Source organism: Delphinus delphis, chromosome 3, assembly GCF_949987515.2.
Source record: "Delphinus delphis chromosome 3, mDelDel1.2, whole genome shotgun sequence".
NCBI classification, from domain to species: Eukaryota; Metazoa; Chordata; class Mammalia; order Artiodactyla; family Delphinidae; genus Delphinus; species Delphinus delphis.
In genome coordinates, this window is record NC_082685.1 from 133129302 (window position 1) to 133150202 (window position 20901).

Here is a 20901-nt window from a genome sequence, read left to right on the forward strand (position 1 = left end):
CCATAACATCTTACGGAAAAACCTGAATGAACTCTCTGGCCAACCCAATATTTTTGAGACCAGAAACTGGGCACATGTATTGGTATGTCTGCCTGCTTGCGCAATGCTCATGAAGAATTATTGAGGACCCACTTGGGTTAAGCACCATTCCAAGTTCTTTGAATGGATTAATCCCTTATTCCTTACAGGAGTCCTATGATATAGATACTATTAAAACTAAAGTTCAGTAAAGCAACTTACTCCCAAGGTCACATGGGGAAAGTAGGAAGACGGGGGTTCTGACTCTGGCCCAGGCCCTGGATCCCCATGCTGCTCTGCCCTTAATTAGTATATTTCCCTGGAGATCATTAGAATCAGAGCATGAAAATATGTACTTTTCTGCTTATTTACTAATGAATTTTTTTATATTATCATATAGTCTTCAGACTCAAAAAAATAAAATAAAATTTCAGTCTTGTGGGAATTAGAACCAGAAATTGAATTACCACTAAATTCAAAGTGATGAGTAAGTACAAGGACCTGTTTGGTCACCAGGGTTCCAGCTTTCAGATCATTTTCTCTTTGTTGGCAATAACAATGTGAAATGTTGGAGCAAAGTCCTTCTCTTGGAGAGCAGCAGTCATGGGTAAATGAACCTGGCTAAATGGCTCTCTGATTCCTCATGAAGTGATTGAACCTGTTCCATAGTATGATTTTGAGAAATAAGTAATAGATGTTAATAAAAATGTATCATGCTTAATAAATATCAGCTGTAAAATATGATTAATAGTATGTTATTATCAGGTAAGGATTAAATTAGATGGTTTACGTAAAGGGGTTTGGACTCCCTCTTGCGAGCGCACTGGAGTCACAACTAACTGCTGAACAGTCATCAACAGGAAGACACTGGAACTCACCAAAAAATTTACCCCACATCCAAAGACAAAGGAGAAGCCACAGTGAGATGCTAGGAGGGGCACAATCGCAATAAAATCAAATCCCATAACTGCTGGGTGGGTGATTCACAGACTGGAGAACACTTATACCACAGAAGTCAACCCACTGGAGTGAAGGTTCTGAGCCCCATGTCAGGCTTCCCAACCTGGGGGTCCGGCAATGGGAGGAGGAATTCCTAGAGAATCAGACTTTGAAGCCTAGCAGGATTTGATTGCAGGACTTTGACAGGACTGGGGGAAATAGAGACTCCACACGTGGAGGGCACACACAAAGTAGTGCACGCATCAGGACCCAGGGGAAGGAGCAGTGACCTCATAGGAGACTGAATCAGACCTACATGACAGTGTTGGACGGTCTCCTGTAGAGGCGGGGTTGGTTGTGCCTCACTGTGGGGACAAGAACACTGGCAGCAGAAGTTCTGGGAAGTATTCCTTGGCATGAGCCCTACCACAGTCTGCCATTAGCCCCACCAAAGAGCCCGGGAAGTTTCCAGTGTTAGGTTGCCTCAGGCCAAACAACCAACAGGGAGGGAACCCAGCCCCACCCATCAGCAGACAAGTGGATTAAAGTTTTACTGAGCTCTGCCCACCAGAGCAACACCCATCTCTACCCACCACCAGTCCCTGCCATCAGGAAACTTGAACAAGCCTCTTAGATAGCCTCATTCACCAGAGGGCAGACAGCAGAAGCAAGAAGAACTACAATCCTGCAGCCTGTGGAACAAAAACCACGTTCACAGAAAGATAGATAAGATGAAAAGGAAGAGGGCTATGTACCAGATGAAGGAACAAGATAAAACCCCAGAAAAACAACTAAATGAAGTGGAGATAGGCAACCTTCCAGAGAAAAGAATTCAAAATAATGAGAGTGAAGATGATCCAGGACCTCGAAAAAAGAATGGAGGCAAAGATCGAGAAGATGCAAGAAATGTTTAACAAAGACCTAGAAGAATTAAAGAACAAACATCTAGAAGAATTAAAGAACAAAAAAACAGAGATGAACAATACAATAACAGAAATGAAAAATACACTAGAAGGAATCAATAGCAGAATAACTGAGGTAGAAGAACGGATAAGTGACCTGGAAGACAGAATGGTGGAATTCACTGCCACAGAACAGAATAAAGAAAAAAGAATGAAAAGAAATGAAGACAGCCTAAGAGACCTCTGGGACAACATTAAATGCAACAACGTTCACATCATAGGGGTCCGAGAAGAAGAGAGAAAGACGCAAGAAAATCTTGGAAGATATTATAGTCGAAAACTTCCCTAACATGGGAAAGGAAATAGTCACCCAAGTCCAGGAAGTGCAGAGAGTCCCAGGCAGGATCAGCCCAAGAAGAAACACACTGAGACACATCGTAATCAAATTGACAAAAATTAAAGACAAAGAAAAATTATTGAAAGCAACAAGGGAAAAATGATAAATAAAATACAAGGGAACTCCCATAAAGTTAACAGCTGATTTCTCAGCAGAAACTCTACAAGCCAGAAGGGAGTGGCATGATATATTTAAAGTGATTAAAGGGAAGAACCTACAACCAAGATTACTCTACCCGGCAAGGATCTCATTCAGATTTGACAGAGAAATCAAAAGCTTTACAGACAAGCAAAAGCTAAGAGAATTCAGCACCACCAAACCAGCTCTACAACAAATGCTAAAGGAACTTCTCTAAGTGGGAAACACAAAAGAAGAAAAGGACCGACAAAAACAAACCCATAACAATTAAGAAAATGGTAATAGGAACATACATATCGATAATTACCTTAAACATGAATGGATTAAATGCTCCAACCAAAAGACACAGGCTCGCTGAATGGACACAAAAACAAAACCCATATATATGCTGTCTACAAGAGACCCACTTCAGACCTAGGGACACATACAGACTGAAAGTGAGGGGATGGTAAAAGATATTATATGCAAATGGAAATCTAAAGAAAGCTGGAGTAGCAATACTCATATCAGATAAAATAGACTTTAAAATAAAGAATGTTACAAGAGACAAGGAAGGACACTACATAATGATCAAGGGATCAATCCAAGAAGAAGATAGAACAATTATAAATATATATGCACCCAACATAGGAGCACCTCAATACATAAGGCAACTGCTAACAGCTATAAAAGAGGAAATTGCTAGTAACACAATAGTGGGAGACTTTAACATCTCACTTACACAATGGACAGATCATACAAACAGAAAAGTAATAAGGAAACCAAAGCTTTAAATGACACAGTAGACCAGGTAGATTTAATTGATATTTATAGAACATTCCATCCAAAAACAGCAGATTACACTTTCTTCTCAAGTGTACATGGAACATTCTCCAGGATAGATCACATCTTGGGTCACAAATCAAGCTTAAGTAAATTTAAGAAAATTGAAATCATATCAAGCATCTTTTCTGACCATGATACTATGAGATTAGAAATCAATTACAGGGAAAAAAACATAAAAAACACACACACATTTAGGCTAAACAATACGTTACTAAGTAACCAAGAGATCACTGAAGAAATCAAAGAGGAAATCAAAAAATACCTAGAGACAAATGACAATGAAAACACGACAATCCAAAACATACGGGATGCAGCAAGAGCAGTTCTAAGAGGGAAATTTATAGCAATACAAGCCTACCTCAAGAAACAAGAAAACTTCTCAAATAAACAATCTGACCTTACACCTAAAGGAACTAGAGAAAGAAGAACAAACAAAACCCAAAGTTAGCAGAAGGAAAGATATCATAATGATCAGAGCAGAAATAAATGAAATAGAAACAAAGAAAACCATAGCAAAGATCAATAAAATTATAAGCTGGTTCTCTGAGAAGACAAAATTGATAAACTATTAGCCAGACTCATCAAGAAAAAGAGGGAGAGGACTCAAATCAATAAAATTAGAAATGAAAAAGGAGAAGTTACAACAGACACCGCAGAAATACAAAGCATCCTAAGAGACTACTACAAGCAACTCTATGCCAATAAAATGGACAACCTGGAAGAAATGGACAAATTCTTAGAAAGGTATAACCTTCCAAGACTGAACCAGGAAGAAATAGAAAATATGAACAGACCAATCACAAGTAATGAAATTGAAACTGTGATAAAAATCTTCCAAGAAACAAAAGTCCAGGACCAGATGGCTTCACAGGTGAATTCTATCAAACATTTAGAGAAGAGCTAACACCCATCCTTCTCAAACTCTTCCAGAAAATTGCAGAGGAAGGAACACTCCCAGACTCATCCTATGAGGCCACCATCACCGTGATACCAAAACCAGACAAAGATACTACAAAAAAAGAAAATTACAGACCAATATCACTGATGAATATAGATGCAAAAATCCTCAACAAAATACTAGCCAACAGAATCCAACATCACATTAAAAGGATCATGCACCATGAACAAGTGGGATTTATCCCAGGGATGCAAGGATTCTTCAATATACATAAATCAATCAATGTGATACACCATATTAACAAATTGAAGAATAAAAACCATATGATCATATCAATAGATGTGGAAAAAGCTTTTGACAAAATTCAACAACCATTTATGACAAAAAACTCTCCAGTAAGTGGGCGTAGAGGGAACCTACCTCAACATAATAAAGGCCATATACGACAAACCCACAACAACTATCTTCTCAATGGTGAAAAACTGAAAGCATTTCCTCTAAGATCAGGAACAAGACAAGGATGTCCACTCTCGCCACTATAATTCAACATAGTTTTGGAAGTCCTAGGCATGGAAATCAGAGAAGAAAAATAAATAAAAAGAATACAAATTGGAAAAGAAGAAATAAAACGGTCACTGTTTTCAGATGACATGAACTATACATAGAGAATCCTAAAAATGCCACCAGAAAACTACAAGAGCTAATCAATGAATTTGGTAAAGTTGTAGGATAGAAAATTAATGCACAGAAATCTCTTGCATTCCTATACACTAATGATGAAAAATCTGAAAGAGAAATTAAGGAAACACTCCCATTTACCACTGCAACAAAAAGAATAAAATACCTAGGAATAAACCTACCTAGGGAGACAAAACATCTGTATGCAGAAAACTCTAAGACACTGATGAAAGAAATTAAAGATGATGCCAACAGATGGAGATATATACCATGTTCTTGGATTGGAAGAATCAATATTTGAAAATGACTATACTGCCCAAAGCAATTGACAGATTCAATGCAATCCCTATCAAATTACCAATGGCATTTTCTACAGAACTAGAACAAAAAATCTTAAAATTTTTGTGGAGACAGGAAAGACCCCAAATAGCCAAAGCAATCTTGAGGGAAAAAAACGGAGCTGGAGGAATCAGACTCCCTGACTTCAGGCTATACTACAAAGCTACAATAATCAAGACAGTATGGTACTGGCACAAAAACAGAAATATAGGTCAATGGAACAGGATAGAAAGCCCAGAGATAAACCCACGCTCCTATGGTCAACTAATCTATGAGAAAGGAGGCAAAGATATACAATGGAGAAAAGACAGTCTCTTCAGTAAGTGGTGATGGGAAAACTGGACAGCTACCTGTAAAAGAATGAAATTAGAACACTCCCTAACACCATACACAAAAATAGGCTCAAAATGGATTAGAGACCTAAATGTAAGACCAGACCCTATAAAACTCCTAGAGGAAAACATAGGAAGAACACTCTTTGACATAAATCACAGCAAGATCTGTTTTGATCCACCTCCTAGAGTAATGGAAATAAAAACAAAAATAAACAAATGGGACCTAATGAAACTTAAAAGCTTTTGCAAAGCAAAGGAAAGCATAAACAAGACGAAAAGACAACCCTCAAAGTGGGAGAAAATATTTGCAAATGAATCAACGGACAAAGGATTAATCTCCAAAATATATAAACAGCTCATGCAGCTCAATATTAAAAAATCAAACAACCCAATCCAAAAATGGGCAGAAGACCTAAACAGACATTTCTCCAAAGAGGACATACAGATAGCCAAGAAACCCATGAAAAGCTGCTCAACATCACTAATTACTAGAGAAATGCAAATCAAAATTACAATGAGGTGTCACCTCACACCAATTAGAATGGGTATCATCAGAAAATGTACAAACAAGAAATGCTGGAGAGGGTGTGGAGAAAAGGGAACCCTCTTGCACTGTTGGTGAGAATGTAAATTGATACAGCCACTATGGAGAACACTATGGAGGTTCCTTAAAAAACTAAAAATAGAATTACATATGACCCATCAAATCCACAATTTCTCTGGGCATATGCCCAGAGAAAACCATAATTCAAAAAGGCACATGCACCCACTGTTCATTGCAGCACTATTTACAGTAGTCAGGTCATGGTAACAGCCTAAATGCCCATGGACAGACGAATAGTTAAAGTAGAAGTGGTACATATATACAATGGAATATTACTCAGCCATAAAAAGGAATGAAACTGGGTCATTTATAGAGTCATGGATGGACCTAGAGACTGTCATACAGAGTGAAGTAAGTCAGAAAGAGAACAACAAATATCGTATATTAATGCATATATGTGGAACCTAGAAAAATGGTACAATTGAACTGGTTTGCAGGGCAGAAATTGAGAAAAAGATGTAGAGAACAAACGTATGGTCACCAAGGGGGGAAAGTGGCTGGGGGGTGGGTGGTGGTGTGATGAATTGGGCAATTGGGATTGACATGTATACACTGATATGGATAAAATTGATGACTAATAAGAGCTTGTTGTATAAAAAAATAAATAAAATTCAAAAAATAAAAATAAAGGGCTTTGCCTAGTGTCTGGGAACTAATTACGTGCTCGAAAAGTAGCTATAATAATTTCTGTACTTTCTATGAGCCACAGTTCACTTTTCAGTCCTTCTTTCAACTTCCCTGATTGGATAAGCATAGTTGTGGTATGCGTTTATTCACATATATTTACTTTTAGTAAATGCCTTTACAAAGCCTGCCCAGATACTGTCCTGTCAAGTAGTCTGATCTCAATAGATAAGCATTTTAGAAAAGTTTATGAAATAAAAGTTTTGACAAAACAGCCCACCTACCTATTCCATAGATTTGCACTCTTATGTAAATGAAATGCAGATATTTAGGATAACTAGTTTTTGGTTTTTTTAAAATATGGTCTTGTAAAATTATATTAGAATGAAGGCAATGTTGACTGAAGTTAGACAAAGGAAAGTTAGTATGCTTTTATTTTTTTATTCTAGTAACTATCAAATCAGGGTAAATAAGTTTTTTTTTAATATGGAGGACTTACTTTTCAAAACACACAGGCACCTTCATGAATGTTTATTATGCATAGCTTCTTTTATTATAGTTTTTTTTCAGCTTTATTGAGGTATGATTGACAAATAAAAAGCGTATATGTTTAGATTATACAACGGGATTGTTTTAAGGTGTACAACAGTGATGATTTAATATACGTATATCCTGTGAAATAATTACCACAATCAAGCTAATTAACACATGCATCACCTCACATAGTTACCATTTGTGTATGTGTGTGTGGTGAAAACATTTAAGATTTACTCTCAGCAAATTTCATGTATACAATGCAGTATTATTAACTATTACCATACTGTGCATTAGATCCCAGAATTTATTCATGTTATAACTGAAAGCTATAGCTTCTTATAATGACATCATTATTTCTTACATGTTTTTTGTTTCTTGTTTTGCCTTGCAAACATTTCTGTGACTATAAACCATACATATTTAATAGACTATCAGACAGTTTTATAATATCACAGTGCTTTATTTATGCAGATTACACCAATTATTAGAGAAAGCTAAATTTTTCCAAGTGGCATTATATTTCACCTTTGTTTTAAGATGAGCTACATTTAATTCCAGAAATACCTGTTTTCCTTTTTCACTTTGATATTTATCAGGGATATATAGATGTGTTCATCTATATTTATTGTTTATAAGCTTTAAATATATAATAATGCCTATTGTTAATAATGCCTATTGCTTATAAGCTTTAAGTATTTAATAATTTGTATTTCAATAATAAAACTCCATGAACGCAAATGCAGATATTTAGATAGGTATATTTTATTCAGTCAATTCATAAAGACATTCTTATATTTTAATGAAAACTCAGAATGAATAACTTTTAAAACAAAAAAGAAAATTATAGAATATATAAACTTTCACAGCATCTTAGGACATGTGATTTATTATGAAGATAATAGACCTTCATTATTCACCAGTTTTCTTAAGCAGTGTTAAAACATTTCATAAATGCAACTGTATTCTACGTGCTTTTATTTAAAATGAAAAGAAACAAAAAAATAAGGCCATCACTGTGATGGGTGAGGAAAAGACCATTTCTAAACATTGAATCTCACATTTCGCAAGTCTGGTAAGGCTAGGAACAGTCACCGTAAAGTTGCCGCACTGGAAATTATATCCCACTAGACCCAGAAATTTATGTGAGTAGAGCTTAGTACAGCACAAGTGCTATTATAATATTATAGTGGAAAATCGACTACCTTTTTGCTGCCCAAGGCTTTCGTAAGTACTTAAACCTTTGAACAGAGTGGCAGTTAAACCTCTTAAGGAAACTAGAATTGATAGTAAAATAGCTGATGGCCAGGGATCACTTCCCCCACTCGTGGCCTTTGACTCTCACCTTCCCATTATGCTAACCCCTTGAGCCCTTGAGCGTAATTGGAGAGAAACAGAGCGTATTCCCACACACTGGGGCAGGCTTTGGAAACCCTGTACAGAAAGTTACAGGCTTATGTTCTGCTTTCACTTTGCCACTGACACCAAACAAGTCCTAGTCCAAACTTGGAATCTGCCCAGAGAAAAGACCTATAATGCTATTCAGTATGACAAATATCACTCTTATTCTGCATTCTTTTCTTTATGCAGGAAATATTTCCCACATGAGAAATGATTTAGAAAGTTAAAAATACTGATCATTTGCTCCTCTGTTAAATGTTGGCATAAAAATACCATTAAATGCTTTGATGACACATTGTAGATATATGTATGTCAGAAGAATCAGCTGATGGTCTTGCCTCTGCTTTTCTATGCTTTAGCCTGGAATTCAAAGTCACTTCCACCCACAGCTTATTGCCTGGACCTAGTCTTGTGACCTTGCTTAAGTGCAGGTTGTTTGAGAAATGCCTGTTAAGGGAGGAGAACTGGATTGCATTAAAGTAGGCAGTATTAAATGACACCATGTATAAGAGAGGCTCCCCAAAGAGGGTGCAAAAGATACTATCCTCCCAAGATCCAGAGCCACTCCCAAAGATAGCCAAAAGTAAGAAAGAGGATTCCCCTGAGAGCTGGCAACAGTCCCTAGGGCCCTAGCTGCAAATGGTGTGAAACCCACGTTTCTGTGTAACCATATGTTTGTGTCCCCAACCAGAGCTGAGCTGCCTGAATATGCAAGAACTTAAAACTTGCCTGCCCTGACAGACAGAAAGCTACACAAGTTCTCAGGGCATACAACGAGACAAATAAGGCAATAACCATTCCTCGTGGTCTCTTCAGAGTGGAAAAGCAATTCAGATAGAGGATTAATAGGCTGTGAGTAGTGGCAAAGGAGGATAGAGGGAAGTCGTAGGAATCATGTCAATCTTATAGTTTTTGTTTTGGGTACCTTTTGCATCTTTAATTTTTCATTAGCCTTTTGCAATGAATCTTTCATTGAATCTATTTTGTAATCTTGAAGCCTTTTAGAGGCTTCTGCATACCAGTTAAAGTAGGTATCCTGTTCTGTTTGTTTGACTGGGAACCCTTACGTTTAGCCTGTCTGCCACTGGAGAGGGCAAAATGGATTTGGTCTCCTCAAAACCCCATACAGAGACAGTTGCCACTATTTGACCCGTCTGGTAGCAGTCTGGAAAGTCTCATTTTCTGGGATTGTCCTTATCTGACCAGAGTCAGAATTCCCTCAGTAAGAAATATATGCCCAGGGAATTTGGTGAAAATAATCAGTGACAATTGTTAACATCTCTGCTGCCTGGGGCAGTGATACCAGTTGCCCCTGTATCACTAGTTCAGAATTCCTCTGCTTCACCCTCTCTAGGAAGTAAACTTTCAGACTTTGAGTAGGTAAAGACAATCTCACAGCTGCATGGGATTGAAAATCTGAGCTATTACCTGCTCTTTAAATAGATATACAACAAATGCTCATATGTCAGCCTCACCTACAACCCCACTCTGCTACCCATTCTTAAGTTTCTGGGGGCGGTTCTGGCGTACAAAAGGGTTACTTCTGGGTTCCCCATATTGCTTGCTTAGGGATCAGATCTTTTAAATCTGTCACAACCCATTTATAGACTTTTCCAACTTCTAATATTTTTTGTTGATATCTTCTTTTATCATCTCTTGAGAGTTTATGTCTAAAAAAAAATTCCCATCACTAACTTTTTTGTGGCATTTAACAAGAATTAGATTTACTTTCTGAGAGGGATTTTCCAATAGTGAACAAGCTATAATTCAACTTTAAAAAAAATGGCAAGCGCTTTTAAAATTATCTAGGAATGCTTCCTTTTTTCTGATTTTTTTTCTCTGATTGCTTTCTTTCCCATAGAGCTTATTATTCTTTTTGTATACATTATCCTTTTACATCTCTTTGAGGATATCAGTTGAAAATATCTGTTTCCTTCTTGCATTAAATCTATTTCTTCCGGTGTCAGCAGTTTTTATTGTTAATTTCTTTCATTATCGATTTTTTCTCATATGTGATTTGTAAATATATTGTCTTTTTTTTCCTTTAAAAAATTATTTCCTTTTCATTTATTTATTTTTCTTATTTTTAATCTAAAAGAAAATAATGTAGGAGGGCTTTGCTAATTAGCCTTAGTAGCAGTTGAGAGATCTGTTTACTAAAAATACCATTCTTCCAAAGAGGAGGTAGAATCTATGACACGGATGGTTACTGTTGATAAAACAGAGGCAGTCTAGTTCAAAATAAGGAAGAACTTCACTCTGGGGTTAGAGTACCTAAGAGTTTCCCACTCCTAATTGGATATGTCTTTCCTTTTGTTCCCCTGGGTACATTGTAGAAGTCTAAAGTTGTCTTAGGCTCTACTCTGTCTCTCTCATCAGCCACTTATCCAAAGAGATCCCTGCTTCCTATTTCCCAATAAGAATAAATACTGCAGTCAATTTATCTGTCAGCAGAAGAGGAAGAGTAGCCAACCTAGCTCTTCTCTAAACACTTCTCTAATTAACCACCATCATTGATGCCTGACAACCAATTTTTTGCACCATGCTTGCCAACCCAAGAAGATGTGGATATTTTCTAGGTCAGTCCAGGGTAGAACCTACTTATGGAGAAATCTTTCACCAAGCATAGTCCCTAATGTTGTTTCCTTTATTCTATGTTGCTCTGAAATATAAGTGGAGTAACTTTCCATCATTCAGAAATATGTAAAAATTTCTGGTCTGCTGATTTAAAAAAATTTTACTGTCATTTGGATAAAATATTGAGAGGTAAGTGCAGCAAACTTATATCCTCAAACCTCTGTTATGAACCAGGAATTATCACCTCTTTTTTTATTTTGCAAATACTACTCACCCTTTATGGCTCACATGACATTTCTGTGAAGTGTTCCCTCTCCAAGTTTAATTAGTAGTTCTATCTTTGTCGTTGCAAAACTTGGTTTATATTCCATTAAATCACTTGCCACTTGGCCTAGTGATTTATCTCTATTTATCTTTCTTGCTTACTTACTTGAGAGTTTTTGAAGTTAGAGACTATGCTATATTCATTTCTAAATACTTCAATGCTTAATACCACAGCTAGGATAATATCTATGAAGTGAGTCCATGACAAAAGAATATTCAAAATCCCAGGCCTTAAACTTCTGCTTTATACTGTCACGACCCATATACATAATTTTTTTGATCTCTAGAAATTATGTGTACCTTATTCAGCATACGGATATCTGTAAAGCTATTTATTTACTAATTCTAGCAGAGTGCAGTATATGTGTGTGTGTGTGTGTGAGTGTGAGTGTGTGTGCATGCTTTTACTTTTAAAATATATCTGCAATGTGGAAATTTAAACTTCTAATTGGACAGTGTAAATGTGATATTATTACTGCTTCACACCCACGAATCAACTTTTTAAAAGACATTTCAGCAAGATTATAGTAAAGCATTAAAATACTAGATTTTCACAACGTAGAAAATAACTCTGACAACCTTTTCCTTATTTATGTATATCTTTTCTAGGCTTTGAACCTATTTTATGCTGGTTTATTAATATTTTTATCATGGAAATGGGATTCAAATTCTAAAGATGATTAAATTTGTGATAAATTAAGTACACTTCTATTCCTACGCTCAAAAATGTTAATACAAGTTCTACGTGTTATTGTTGCATATGAACACACCAGTTATCTAAGCTGTGTGATTTATCCAGTTGAAGAGACTTCTTGTAAATAAATAACATGGAAAGTTTTCATCTTCTTACTTATAAAGAGTTTATAACAACCTTGTTCCAATTTTTAATTATATAGTATATTAAATCACTTTCCCCAGTCCCTCATTTGATAGTATATTTAAAGTGGAATAACTTTAGATAAATGAATTGTGTAATTTATGATTAGGTTGGTGAAGAAAATTAAAACTTTATTTACAAAAGTTTAATACATTCTGTAAATAGTGTTGGTATTACAAACAACTTCAGCTTTCAGACTTATGTGTACATCTGAACTTTCCTCTCCAAAGCTCTTAATAGACTTTCTGAGAGTTTCTAAATTGTACAGAATTTGATGTGTATTCAAGTGACCCTCCAATCCCAGAGTTGTAGATAATTGAAATGTGTTGACTGAATGGTAGATTATATACTGATCATCTTCCCATCAACTCTTAGAACCTGTCTTGGACAAGAGCTATGATGAAAATCAGGGCCTGGGCATATAATCTGAAAGGACAGTTGGTGCTGTGCTCAGAGCCCAAATCAAAATCTAATGACTCTTTCCATATAGAACCTATATGAGAAGACTGGTTAATATTATAAGGCAGGTCTTGGCAATGGAATAATATTTACAGCATATTTTCCAGTAAAGGTTTTGTTTTTGGCTTTATCACACCTCTCCTGATTTATCATCCCATCTACAAATAAGGTGAAAACTCAGATTAATGCTTTTGTAATCTCACATGCCTTTGTTAAACTCTTTGTGTATGTAGGAACAAACAGTAACTATCTAGGCTCTGCACTTTTTACACTCAGTGATCACCTCCTTTATTTCTAAGCAAATCAAGGAAAGTATAGGACTGGATAAAACGTCTTCTCTTAGTCACTAAGAAACTGTTGTTTCACCCACATTTTTCTGGATTATCTCAATTTTAGGAAGTTAGTGAATCTGAATGTTCAATGGCTATCAATTCCAAGGAAGAATGAAGTTAGAGGAAATATTTTCTCTTCAACATTTGCAGGATGTATCATTTTGCATATTTGTAATGATCATTTTTATTCTAGTTTTTTAGTTTGAGTAATATTAGAAGAGACCTACAGGGCAAAATCTGTTAGGGAATGTTATTTGAAAATGAATGGAAGTTCTCTCTGAATCCTGAGTTGCTTCAAATTCATAATCATGCATTTGTACTTTAAAAAATATATCCATACCTATCAAAATGTTACTCAGCCTTCAAGTCCCATCTCAGATATCACCTTTGTGTCACCTTCATGTTACCTAAAGGTAGTTCATTAGTCCCTCTACCCTGCTCTCAGAGTATTACAAAGAAATGTCTGCTATATAATATGCCAAGAATTGCTGAGAATATCTTGAAGACTAACAAACCTTGAATTCCTATACTTGACACCAGCAGACATCAAAAGCTGTTACAAAGTTATAGTGATTAAGACAGTGATGTATTGATCTAAGGTTAAATGAATAGACAAATGGAACAATTATGGAGTGTAGAAACACACCCACAGAATTGGGCATCTAGTTTATGCCAAAGGTGACACTGCAGGGCAAAGGAGAAAAAATAGTATTTTCAACAAATGGTATTTGCTGATTTACTATCCATAATAAGTAAATGAAACCTGACCTTAAACTATATTCAAAATCCATTCCAGGTATAAATATAATTTTTTTTAAAATAAATCTTTTAGAAGAGAAATAAAATATCTTCATGACCTAGGGGATAGACAAATATTTATTAAATAAAATTCAAAGAGTGCTAACCATAAAAGAAGCCTTGAAAGATCAAACTATCATAAAATTAAGAATTCTTAATTAACAATTTATCATCACAAGGCACCATTAAGAGAGTAAAAAAGCAAGTTACCGAGTTTAAGGGTGTATCTAAAGTACATATTTGATGGTAAACTCATATCCACAAAATATAAGGAACTCCTAAAAACCAGTAGGAATAAGGCCAGAGAAGAAAGTAGGACAAAACATGGGCAAAGGACTTGAACAGGTATTATAAAAGGGGCTAACCAGATGACCCATTAACATATTAAAAAGTGTTCAACCTCATCAATCACCTGGAAAATGCAAATTAAAACCTCAGTTAAGTTGCCACTGTATACCAGAATGCCTAAAATGGAAATGATCAACAATAACAATTACTGAGGATCTGAAGTTAGTGGAACTCCCATAAACTATTGGTGGGATTGTGAATTGATACAATCACTTTGGAAAAGTGTTTGGCAATATTTACTAAAGCTAAACATATGTGGACTTTACGATCTAGTAAATCTACTTTTAGTTTTATATCCAATATATATAATAATGTTCTCAAAAGACACAAGCAAAAATGTTCATAGCCTTATAATCATAATAACCCCCCAATTGAAACAACCCAAATTTCTGTCTATAGTAAAATATATAAATAAACTATGGTGTATTCATTTAGTGAAATACTATACAGCAGTAAGAATAACTGAATTAAAACTACACGCAAGAACGTGATGAATCTTAAAAACAAGATGTTAAAAAAAGTCCGAAACATATATGATTTCAGTTATAAAAAGTTTAAAATGAGGTGAAATCAACCTAGGGTGTGAAAAGTCAGAATAGGATTCACCCTTGAAGGTACAGTGAGTGAAAGGAAACATGAGAGGTTCGTCTGGTGTTGGTAGTGATCCATTTTGTGTTCCCAGTGCTGGTTATATGAGTAGGTTCACTTTGTAAAAATTAACTGAGCTATACCTATGAGTTTCACATTTTTTTATATGTACTTTATACTTAATTTCAAAAAATTACTTTAAAATATCTGCTGCTAAACATCAGACCTCTGTCTCCAGATCTCCATGATTTGTCCTTATACATCCAGGATCTAGTACAGTGTCTGGTACATAGAACTTTCTTAATAAATATTGTTCAATTTAGAATAAAAGCATTACTGATTGCTCAAGCAGTGTTATTACATGAATTCAAGTCCATTAGAAAAGAGTAATTCCTCAACTCGTGATGAATAAGTGGGTTAGGCCACCTCATAACTTTATGGAGCTAGAAATTGTTATTGAAGTTCCCATTCTCAGCAATTCCGAATCAGAGGGCTTCAACTAGTCTTTTTGTAGATAAAAATCTGCCTAAAATCTTTAAGTCGACCAAAAGCTAGCACTAATCTAGTAAGTAAACTCAGGGCACACACAGTGTACACTCAGTGAAAAAGTGACTGATTAATTACTATTTGATGCTTAGGACAGTTTTCCCTCAGAATAAAATAATAATTTTATGAAGACATACTATGCCATAAGGAAGCAAGTTTTGCTGTAAAGAAATCAAAGACAGCATGATTGTTCCAGGAAACATTTGTCAGCAATTATATTAAACATATTTCACATTAAGTAGCTAATAATGATTAGTTATTGGTGTTTTTCATACCAATAGTTAATAGTGCGTTCTTGGTCACCATTAATAGTGTTTCATTTTTCTATTAAAATTAATAATTAACTAATAGTAAGTAATAGAGGTTAATTGATTATTATTTGATGATAAATATGACAAAGCCACACTCAATGGACTCCAGTGTCCATGCTATACAATATTCATCATTAAGGCAGTGGGGACTTCCCACTTAAGACCTCTCTTGGAGACCATGTCATTCAAGAAACCACCTCCATCTAGATGGAAGACAGAAGAGTACATTAAGAAAATGGTAGTGTCCAATATTCTCAAACGTAACCCAAGTAACTGGGTGCTCAGAACATCAGAAATTAGACATCCAGTACAAACCCAGGAAACTCAGCCCACACCAAGATAGGTGCACGGACTGCATTTAAATGTTAAGACTGACTCAAAGACACCAGTGGTGCATGCTGGGACCAGAAGGGCTCTTGCCTTAACTCCTTCACATGGTGGGCTCCATGAGCACCTTTTGACTTTTACTACCTTCTTCTCTACGGCTGCTGCCCTCCATGCATTATACCCTCTCTTTTAAACACTCATTCTTCCCACTAAAACCGTACCTTCCATCATGAACTCCTGTAATCAATCTGATGCCCCAAGACAGGGAACCCAAGCTCTCACAGAAAAGGAGTTAAATTGTGGCAGCCTCCTGTATGGATTGGTGCGGGAATCAAGGTATATAATATTTATCCCATTTCATTTGTTCACATATTTCCCTTGGGGTAGATCATGATATTTCCTGTGGCACCATGCACATGAACTTGTAAGAGACAGCCTTCTCCTGCCTCATCCCCCGCCTGCCTCTGGTCCCCTGTGCTTGTCTCTGCACTTCTCCCCCTACACCCAACAAAGAACAGGATTTGGTAAATCACTCTGTGCCAAGTCAGATTTGGGTTTTTATGCCAAACCTTGAAAGACGGATGTGTTGGAAGTTCATTTGCCAGTGGCAATAGGAATTGATTGTAGGCAGCAGCCAATAACAACAACCAAAAAAAAAAAAAAAAGAAAGAAAGAAAGGAAAAAGACTAAGTAGCTATAGTATTGAGGAATGTTGAAATACTGACCACCCACAGACTTTTCAGCTCTGCTGGAAATAGCAAAATCAGCAGAAATTTTGTTTGTAAATGAAGGCACCTTCTACGTACTTATATCTCACCAGCTATATTTCACCTTTTGTCCTTAGTTTACAAACTGTGAAGCAATGGATACTGATTTACTGTTGCTCTAAGAATCTGCAATCACTTCATAAACATGATACCTGCTAATCTATACAATCTGTAAAATCACAGTACATTTACTTACACCAACACATCTTTTTCAGTCTTCCAATAGCAACATTAATCATTGTTTCGTCCTTAAATTATTCACCCTGACCATTTGTTCATTGCTGTGCTTGTTTGTATTTTAGAGTAGCTCAAATAATTGTCAGCACTTTAACTTGTTTTGTAAGCATCCCATCCCCCCATTTTGACATGAATCAGTAAATATTGGTTATATAAAAAGACAATATGAGTAGCCCAAATATAGCTTTGATGCCAGCATACCTCCCACTACTAACTTCTCCTGACAGCTATGTTAGTAATAATTTAAGCCAATCAAGGAAGGGTTTCAATCCTAACTGTAAAGCTCCATCCATACCTCTTCTTATATATTTCTTCAATTAAATATTCCATTTCCCCAACTTAGCAAACAGCAGTCAAAAGAACAACCAAAAAAACTACATGAAATTTAAAACGAAGTAACACACACATGTGCACACACTCACACAGGCAGGCATGCACACACACCATTTTAGAAATAGACAATAAAAGCAAATTAGGATTTTCCTTACGTTCTTGCTTTTGCCAATTCTTATTTGTTTAACAATTATACAGTATGTCCTGAAATCACCAGATTTAGTCTGCAGGATCTTATGAGACTGCATGATCATTCATTGATAGCAGTGAATTTAAACAGGAATCAGTAAGTACAAAAAAGTAAAAAATAAGAGTGTGGTCAATTTGTTATGTTCATGTCAGGACTTTTCTACAATTTTTAATGCAGTATAAAATTAGCTACTGCCACAGTAGAATTGCCAGGGCCTCACTAGAAAACAACATACATGCATAGCTAAAGACATTTATTTAATAAAGTAATTTGGAATTTTCATTAGATTCTGGCTTCTGTGGGAACAAATGTATGCAGTGAGGTCATTCTGTCTAGACAAAGTCTATTTAATTTTCTTATCCCAAATCAAACAAATTACTTATCTATAGATCTAGGCTTACCCTACAATATCCAATATGGTTAGTTGCACCTGGATGTTTTGACTCCTACAGTTTAGCTTCATTTATACCTCATATCCAGGGGGACCTTCTAGCCCAAAGGTATCCAGTTTTACTTACTTCTAATAATGTAATATTTGTCAATCAGTTGATGATTTTTTTTGTCATCTGTGTTGAAATATCTTGTCACTTTTGAATAGTAATAACTGAAGTGAAATTTATGCAATTTTCAAATAAGATAGGGGTTTGAATGATGATACATGTTTATAATTATAAAATATTAATTCAGTTAATAAGTATTTTGATTTAGGCATCTAAATATGGAATAATTGTGAGTAGGGTTGCAAAAATACCTAAAAGGAAATGAAGATTACTAATTATGATTCCATATATTACATATTTTATTGATTAAAGTTTAGGTACATAAAATAAATTAATATACTAAAATGCACTAATCCCGGCTAACATCTGAAACTGTTGACCCTAGCCCTTGATGTGTTATATCGTAGCCAAGAATTTTCTAATTTTCTCTTTAGATGGAATGATTATAGCAAGGCTTTTATCCACACGCGAAACTGCTGTCAGTAATTTGTACACTGTAGTGGAAGAATTTAATTTTAAGAATAAGATTTTCTAAAACTCCACGTTTTTATATGGTCGAAAACAAGTTTTTCTCAAGAAAACAATAGTCCTTTATCATGAGGATTTTGGCCACATGTTTGTCTTGTCCCAAGTCCACTAAATTGTTTTGTTTGCTTTTGTTTTGCATTCCGTGTGTTGGTGTTATATTCTAGGATGCTGAAATATTAGGTTTTTCCTACCTAGAATTATTACATGCAGTAATTTTGTCATGTTTGTTTTGTCCTATTTTCAAGGTGCATCCCTCCAAAGGGGCTCATGCTGCCAAAGAACATGACCAGATTTCAACGTTCTTATGACTTTTGTTACACACTGTACTTGATGTTTTGTTGGTCCATCTTAGCAAAAGCACATGCATATATTTAATTTTGTTGATTTTGTTTTGTTCATTTTGGTGTCAGATATAATTTACAGTTATTATTGAAGTTTAATATTTGAGATCATACATTTTTATTGGTAGTTTTTCTGGTAAAAGAAGGGAAGGGTGATGAATAGTAGGATCACACCTAAGCTTTGTCTGAACTTATCTAATTTTTAAAATCTCTACAGGCTCATCAAAGATTTGAGTACTACCTTTGAATGATAGTAGTGTAACCAGCAAGTTTCACTATTATTGCCAAAATGGGTATCAATGTATTAGAAACTAAGATATACTCAGTGCTTCTCCTTAATTATGCTAGACTAAAAACTTTTCTAATGTTTTTCTAATTAAATTGTTTACTTTTTTATTTTACACTAGAAATTAACACTTAAGTTATTATAACTATTCATAAGGCTACATGAAACCCCAAATATTGATTATAAGATTACTATTTTAGCTTGTGCGGTTATCATCTAATCTGGATTTGTTGTATTCAAAACAATTATACTTTTATTCAGTATGCTGTTAAATAATCCTCTGCTAAATAACATTTTTGCATCCATAAAATTAAAATAAATCTCCAATTTTTTTAATAACAGGGCATTTGATAATTGAGTACTGGCTCTTTGTTTCCTAAGCAACGTGGCAGTGGTAGGAAACAGACAATAGTAAAATGCATAGACTCAAATTGATATTATTTACTTATTTATTCCAAAAGAGGGCAGCAAAAGTCTATTTTACATAAATCCTCTGCTGTGTGCTGATGTCTCCTGGTCAGTGGTTGTTTTTGAGTAATTCATTCTTATTTTAAAGTCAGATATTCTTTTCCTCTACTCAAAATAGTAAATGAAAATAAATATCTGATAAATAAAAATAAGTTTAATGTGAAAAATATTTAGAAGAAAAATTTAAAAACCCATGATTTTACTGGAAGCAGGTAATTTATCAAAAGGAGAAAAGTCTCTTCAATGCTATGGTTTTCTTGTCTCTCTCTTATCAATTAAAACCAGAATAAAAAATGGTTTTGTCTTTCATTTATTCTATGTTTCTTTTATTAGAGTATGTAATCACTGAAAAATTTCATCCAGTTGTACATAAAGCATTAATATGCTTCTACTATAAAATGATTTAAAAGAGGAATATAATTTTTAACAAAATTTTGGCACTAAAAATGGAGAAAACCTTTTGACTGAGAGATCACATATGATTTTAGGCTAACTTTGTATAGGTGCATTAAATAACTGGTCTAATGGTGATAATTTGAAGCATGCTTCTGTGTGTTCATCTTCATTTTGCTGAGTTCCTCCTTCAAGAAAAATCCAGTCCTGAACTGGCACCAACAGAGGAAGCAGCTGACTGCTTTTTCCTTCATATTTTTTCTTACACACGTTTTTTTTTGACTCGAATTTCTATCCTTTAGCCATTTGAAAAATTCTCCTTTCGTCTTAGTATAGAGTGTTTAATCTTAAAAATGTCAAGCATGCAATTAGATAGCTTACAAATCTTGGGGTTGAAACTCATGAGAAGTAAGAGGAGAGCTACAAAATATCTGAAAATGTCTACTTGACTTTCTGAGAAGCAACATGAATTTTATGGTCAATAACTAGTGCTTTCAAGAGGGACAGAAGGAAATAAAGAGGAAAAAGGGAGAGTATGGAAGCTTACTCTCTTCATTACAGTGGTATCCTGTGCAGCTGTTCATGGTAATGTTGATGAAATGAAACATTTCTTCCATATTAACTCTTTCTATTATTGAGTTAATTTTTAAATTTGGTACCTTGACAAATTTTTAGAACATCTTATCTTTCATTGATAACTATGTCCTTAGCCAAATTGGGTAGTAATAATTGTTAATGA

At 35.1% G+C, this 20901-nt stretch overlaps 1 long non-coding RNA gene across 1 annotated transcript in view; it reads left to right on the forward strand.

The window, feature by feature from the left end:
* The window catches only part of LOC132423592 (uncharacterized), a 187452-nt gene extending 168420 nt beyond the window's left edge, over nucleotides 1-19032 (forward strand). Inside the window, exon 4 of the long non-coding RNA XR_009519014.1 lies at nucleotides 18920-19032. This is a non-coding gene — a long non-coding RNA (uncharacterized lncRNA). The remainder of the gene's footprint in view (nucleotides 1-18919) is intronic.
* The last annotated feature ends 1869 nt before the right edge of the window (nucleotides 19033-20901 follow it).